The sequence below is a fragment of the Physella acuta genome, unplaced genomic scaffold (assembly GCF_028476545.2).
Source record: "Physella acuta isolate Inbredline_101_S28 unplaced genomic scaffold, ASM2847654v3 ptg000185l, whole genome shotgun sequence".
NCBI classification, from domain to species: domain Eukaryota; kingdom Metazoa; phylum Mollusca; class Gastropoda; family Physidae; genus Physella; species Physella acuta.
Window position 1 is genome coordinate 79,581 of NW_026731704.1, and position 7,920 is coordinate 87,500.

Sequence of the window (7,920 nt, forward strand, 5' to 3'; positions counted from 1 at the left end):
TAAAAATATATTTTCTGTTTAAATAATTGCGAATTGTGTAAGGAGATTGTTTGCGAAAAGCAATTTGCAGATTGTATAACATTGTCTATTGAAGAAAATCCTGCAAGTCCATACAAAATATTGCCTCATGGGTAAAGGATAAGGGTAGCTACTTCCTTGGTCTGCGGAAGAAAATCTAGACGTTCCTTCTGTAATTACCGACCTGTTAGTTGAAGCTGTAAAGAAAATCAGCTCAACTCCGGGTCAGTAAACACATAGGGAAAACCTCTACACAAGACAATTGAGGAAAATCTCTACTCGAAACATAAGACCCTTCAGTGAAACATCGACATGTTACTCGAGAGAAAACGACAAAGTATGTCAAAACTTACCTAAGCCCAAAAAAATATAATCCCACGGGTGTATTATCGGCATCGTTGGGCTTATGGTCTTCCAGTAAATAGATCACATAGATTACTAATAATCAGCAATGTTTGGATATTTTAGCTACTTTCACTAACAGTGGTATATCTGTTACTATTTTTTAAACTGATCTTGAATTGCCTTCTTCGCCAAAATGAGCTTTGATTAACATTTGTTAGTACAGTAAAATGCCGACACAAATTAATTAAAATTAACTGGTTCGTTTTACTCTGATGAGTACCTAACTCACGTTAGGGGAAGTAAAGGCGGATTGGCATAATGCTGACCATACTATCCCTTCATATGCCGATGTCACTGAAACAAGTGAACTCTACTTCACTTGCCCAAAAGACAGTCAGGTTTGAAAAAGATTTTACTTTACTTTTACTTAACTGGTTCGTTTAGTGATTTTAAACGCCCTGGTTCTTTTGAATGCCACTTCATTGTACCATTCTCTAGAAGTGACGTGTAAACTCTGTTCAAATGTCTCTCAAAAAAAGGTTAGTCCTGACACTAACTCCGCATCTCTAAACAAAATGTGGAGTCCTGATACTAACTCCGCCATGGCCGGTCCCAAGCCCGGCTGAGAAAGGAGGAGGGTTAGGGTGGGGGGGGGGTGTGTAGCCCCACCCTGTAAAAGTTGATCAACGATATTATACACGACTGTGACCATACAAGTTGTTACATATAATATAATCCTACAATCTGTCAAATAAACTGTAAAACTACGATTTGTTACAAAAACTGTAACACTACAATTTGTTACTTACACTATTACCTTACAATTTGTTGCATAAACTGTAAAACGACGAATCGATGCAAGAAATGAAGCACAAAATCAAGGGATACTAGAAAAGGAAATAACCAACATCAGAAACCAAGGTTTACTTCAACAACAGCTGAATTTTGCTTATTTACTATGAGAAAACTGTTACCATTGGTGGGTACAAAATTAAAAATGTGTAAAACAAGTAAAAACAAGCAAAAAAAGTAAAAAGATGATTAGAACCTTTCATTTTGCGTATGACAGAGATACACATATGTGAATGATGTTTAAAAATTAAAACAAAAAGTAAAAACAAATCAAACAAATAAAAGAAGTAACATCTTTCGTTTTTCGGATGACGTAGATGTGAAACAAAAAACAGAAAAAAAAAACACCTGCGTCTAATTGGGAAACACATTAGCAAGGTGTGAACCACATATTATGGTAGACTAACCAATGCGGATACAATCTCTCCTACATTGATTGCTGTCCCGGGCTGATGAGTGTCATCTGTCAGTTGATTACAACTCAGGATATCATTAGTCATTATAGAAAGTAAGAGAACAGGTCAAGCACATTGATGCATGAATGTTCAACAGCAAATACTGAAGAGAAAAACAACGGAACTCTTCCATATGCTGGTTGCTGATGCCCAAATTGCCTCAATGTTAAACAGAAAATACTGAAAAGAAAAAAACGGCGATTTATCTTCTACTGGTTTTGCTGATTCCACGCGAAATCTTTTGACTGTTGAAGACTCCTGACTCCCAAAAGTTTGCTGTTTCCGCCTTCACATTTACGGATAAAGCCTGTTAATTTCCTGACGATACATCAAACATTATTTCGTTGATAGCATGTCTTCAAACACTACAAGGGAGTCTCTGGCTGCTGTACTTCCGGTACCCGATTTCCGTATGTCATCCGACTGCACATTTCCTGATGTTACATTGTACAAGCGGAGTTGATAGCCAACCCTCCAACACCTCATACAGACTTGCATACTCCCACATGTCGTAAGTTATCTTACTGTAATCTTTCTAATTCAGCAACGTACACAGTTTTTAGACATTCTTCTAACAACAAGCATACGCCTAAATTTCTGTAATCTTTGTAATGGTACATCGTACACATGCAGTTGGTAGTCAAGCTTCAAACTATCTTTGCGAGTTCTTCCTACATGCAACAGCTTACACACTCAGTTTCCTAAGACTACAAATGACTTCTTTGTCTTTCTATAGAACTCCTGATTCCACTGTTTTATTTAATCCGACATCTAATATATTTACAGCAAGATGCTTTACACTTAGTGATTGAGGATAGACGTTTGTAGTCAGATACCAGCTTGTCGTGACAATAATACAGTAAACGCACGAAAGTAAGAGTCATCATATAGTGCTATAGTAATCATATCTTTAATTTACGGCCAACTTATTTAGATAAAAAATACAAAATTAATTGTTAAAAATGTGATTATAATTTCATGACGTTTTACACTTTTAAAAAATGTGATTGCAGTTTTTTGACGTAACAATAACATTCTTGTTTTATTGCAGATTGTATGAAGCGAAATGGAATTGCTCAATTGAAATCAGATTTCCTGAAACAAAACAGCATCTTTATAGAACTGCCGGCTCCCTGATCCAAAATGGTGTCTCGAATAGATGTAAAAAATATTGCAATTAAAAATCTGTTCCAGGTAAGATTTTTAGCAGTTTGACGACAAATAATGCCTTTTACCAGAAAGTGAATAACATACAAATGTTATGAGTAGATTTTATGACCGACTGATGAGTTTCTTAGATCCAAATAAACAGCTATACAACACCTCTTTCATTAGTGTGTTGATTTTCGCACACCCTATTATATTTATAATTGAAACCTTATGTAACGAAATATGTTGCACATATTAGCTTCTTGTTAACAATTGCATATTCAATTTATCAATAAATGCAATACATTACTTCCTGTTGACAACTGCATATTTAGTTTATCAATAAGTGAAATACATTTTGAAAATAATTTCACTAAATAACTAATTCATAAATCTTGATCACTCTTTATGCAGAAGTTGTTTGCGGACACAATTATAAAGTGACTTCAAGTTTCTACAAGTCAAGCTAATCCAGCTAACTCCATTTGCTGCTCGACAGATCTTCATCAAGTCATATCGTGTCCTGGTGCCTTCCAACAGAGCTTCATCAAGTCATTTTGTGTCATTCGTCAATATACAAGCCATGGGAACTGTATACGCAGATACAAATCAGCCTTTCGGAATTGAACTAACAAGTTTACTCAAGGTATCTACAGAAACAAGACCTGCACGAAAGGTTGGCCAATCTATGAAGTTAACCAACACTCATAAATAATATTTCATGTTGCATGATTCCCTTTTGAATAGACATACTGTAGATGCCGTAACATATATCTATCTATCTATTTATCTATATAATACTAAACTCAAGTCTGTTTACATGTTAGTACTTTTTTTTCGTCTGTTTGTTAAATGATAGAATCTGCACTATTTGTAGAGCTGTAAAATACGTATTTAGGTAGAGAATAACGTACTTTTCGACCAAACCGTGAATCAAAAATTTATTTAAAGACGTTAATTAATTCTTTTACTTTGTTCTGAATTGTAATATTGAAGGGGGTTTTCTCAACACGTTTATGTTTCACGTGTCAACTGACTCCTGAATTGGTCTGTTTTCGTTCTCCGAATTAGCTTCCATAACCTTTGACCGCCGAACCCAATCTATAACTTAAAGGCAACCAGGTGTTTGATTCTGGAATTTTCTTTCCTAGAAAGTTAACTGTCCTAAAGCTGATGAGACATATCTTCCATGAAACTTGGCGAGTGTATTCTATAGCATAAACCCATCGTGAAATTAGCAATATAAGGAAATGCCGTCACTTACTACATCATGTAGCACGCTTGCGAATGTAGTAAAATAATCCATGACACTCGCGAATGTAGTTAAATGATCCATTATACTCGCGAATGTAGTAAAATCATCCATTACAATCGCGAATGTAGTAAAATCATCCATCACACTCGCGAATGTAGTAAAATCATCCATCACACTCGCGAATGTAGTAAAATCAATCCATCACACTCGCGAATGTAGTACCATCTTAGCGCCTTATCCTTAAATTAGCAGTTTGTTGTAACGCTATCACACTCGCGAATGTAGTAAAATCATACATGACACTAGCGAATGTAGTAAAATCATCCATCACAATCGCAAACGTAGTAAAATCATCCATTACAATCGCAAATGTAGTAAAATCATCCATTACACTTGCGAATGTAGTAAAATCATCCATCACATTCGCGACTATAGTAAAATCATCCATCACACTCGCGAATGTAGTAAAACCATTGATCACACTCGCAAATGTAGTAAATTCATCCATCACACTTGCTGATGTAGTAAAATCATCCATGACATTGGCGAATATAGTAAAAACATCCATCACACTCGCAAATGAAGTAAAATCATCGACCACTCTCGCTAATGTAGTAAAACTATCTATCACACTCGCGAATGTAGTAAAATCATCCATCACACTAGCAAATGTAGTAAAATCATGCTTCACACTCGCGAATGTAGTACTTCTTAGCGCCTTATCCTTAAATTGGCAGTTCGTTGTAACTGAAATGTCAAGTACCACCAACATAGAATTATGACGTAGTGATGTTATGAAATTCGAAATCGGAAGTAGCATAATTTAACAATCAATGTAAAGTAATGCCGTCGTAAGGTAGCAATAAAAAGTAGCACAACCATACAGGTAGCAATATATTGTCGAATTATCATTAAAGCATCTTCAGATAGCACCATCCTGTAAGTAGCAATACAATTATTATCATCCCTTAAGTAGTACTATCATGTAGCGCCGTCTTTAAGTAGTAATATCATGCAAAATTTACCTTAAAGTAGCAAATTCACATGGCATGCCATGAAAACGATTATTAAGTAGCACCATCTAGAAAGTATTAAAAGCATGTAGCATCATCTAGAAAGTATTAAAATGATGTAGCAACATCTAGATATTATTAAAACAATGTAGCACAATCTAGAAAGAAAGTAATTTATTAAAATCATGTAGCACCATCTAGAAAGTATTAAAAGCATGTAGCATCATCTAGAAAGTGTAAAAATCATATAGAACTATCAAGAAAGTATTAAAATCATGTAGCACCATCTAGAAAGTATTAAAATCATGTAGCACCATCAAGAAAGTATTAAAATCATGTAGCACCATCAAGAAAGTATTAACATCATGTAGCACCATCAAGAAAATATTAAAATCATGTAGCATCATCTAGAAAGTATTAAAACCATGTAGCACCATCAAGAAAGTATTAAAATCATGTATGACTTATCTTAAAGTATCAATATCACATAGCAACATCTTTAAATTTGTAATATGCTTCTCAATGTAGCAGTATCACTTAACACAATCTGGAAAGTTGAAATTATTATTCTATAATTATGATAATTTAACACTCTTGTTGCAACATCCTAAGGCAGTGTTTAGCATGTAGCTTATACCTAAAACAAGCAATATCATGCATCATGTAGAGCTAAAGTAGAAGTATTAATTAGCACCATCCTTACATAGAATTATCTTGAAATATCATACATAAAATAGCATGGGTAGTTGCCTCCATATCAAAAGGGCGTTTGTTGAAGGTAGCAACATAGTGTAGCACCATTAAGAAAGTAGCTATTTGATGTAGCACAATCATGCTAATATAAATATGATGTAGCACAAGGTTAAATTGATTAATACAATGTAGCATTATATTGAAATGATCTTATTTAACACATTCTCTAAGTTTGTAATGTTGTGTAGCTATTTGAATTAAAGTATCACCATTCTGAAAGTAGCAACATAATATAATAATAATAATATAATATTATATAATACTAGTATTTCCCAATAACCTTAAAGTAGAAAGATCATGCTATATCTTAGTGAAAATATGATGATTATTTAATAATAACTTGGACGTAACAATATCATGTAGCACCGAGCTAATCGTAGTTTTATCATTTGGCTAGTACCTTATCAAATGATAAAGACATGTATCGTCTTTAAAAAATGGAAATATTAAGTAGCTATGATCTTAAAGTAGCAAAAAAATAACCTCCCGCTTTAAAAAAATTTAGGCTCATACCTGAATTATACGCATAGTCTAAGTTGAGAAAACAAACTGCTAAAAGACTTAACACTGATTTAACTGTTATCCATTTTACGTTGTGTAACTCCAGAACTAAATTCTCTTAGGAGCTTGTTACATGTAAAAGGTGGCTCCGACTTTATCAAAATGATGTGTGAGTGGGAAGTGGGAGGGTTGTGTGCTTTCTCACAAACGTTAATTGAAAAAATCTGCCGTGTTTGGTTGGTACAGATTATGATTTCTAAAACGAAAATCTGAGCGTCTGAGGTTCGAATCCCAGTCTTGTGTGTGTAGAGGCTAGGACGTTACTGAGTCCACCCAACTGAGGGGTGCCTGATGTTAGTGGCTAGTGTTGATGATGGTTGATGATTATGGTGGTGGTAGCTGTGATGATAATGATAATGATTGTGGTGGTGGCGGTGTTGGTGGTACTAAAGTTTGATGATGATGATGATTATGAGAAGGAATATGATTTATGATTATTGATGATGATGATTATGAGGAGGAATACGATTTATGATTATTGATGATGTTCATGTTGCTGCAGCTGCAGCTGATGATTATGTTGATGATAATGATGGTGGGGATGATGATAATTAATCATAATTGATGATATCAATTCTGCTGATGATGATGGTGGTGATGGTCTTGATTATGATCATGATGATGATGATGTCGATGATGATGGTGAAGATGATGGTGGTGGCTCTGTGGAGGAGGTGGTTGTCGTGGTGGTGGTGCTCATGATGATGATGGTGGTGGTGGTGGTGCTCATGTTAACAAACATGTTTGATGGTGGTGGTTTTAGTGGTGGTGGTGCTGATAATGATGGTGGTGGTGGTGGTAGTAGTGGTGGTGGTACTGATAATGATGGTGGTGGTGGTGGTAGTAGTGGTGGTGGTAGTAGTGGTGGTGGTGCTAATGATGGTGATGGTGATGCTGCTGCTGATAAATGTGTTACTTTTGATGATGATGATGATTATAGTGATGTTGGCGGTAGTGGTGGTGGTGCTCATGTTGATGATGATGGTGATGGTGTTGGTGGTGTTGATGATGATGTGATGTTGATGATGATGATAATGATTGGTGATTAAGATAATAATGAGTGATGTTAATCGATGTTTATGATAAAGAAGATGAAGATGGAGATGATGCTGATAATCATAGTGATGATTGATGATGATGATGATTATGATGATGATGATGATTTTGAACGAGTTTTAGAGTTATGCACATTTATCGAGTGAATGTATCATTTCATAATCATACGTTTTGTTAACAACCTGTCATAGGCATTTATCGAAAGTATACAATCAATAAGCGCATTTTGGGGTAACCCTATGAATGCTAGCTCATTTTGCCTTAGCTATACCCAGCTGTATCATGTAAATGTTCAAGAATTGTCTAAAGAAATCAAAATCAAATGCAACCAACTATTAAGTCTATCAAGTTTTTTTTTTAATTTTAATTAATTTTAAAATATTAGCTTTTGGGATTTATATATATATTTATAATTATGGGAGCAAAGTAAAGCGTTGGATCTAGATATTTGAATGTGTAGTGT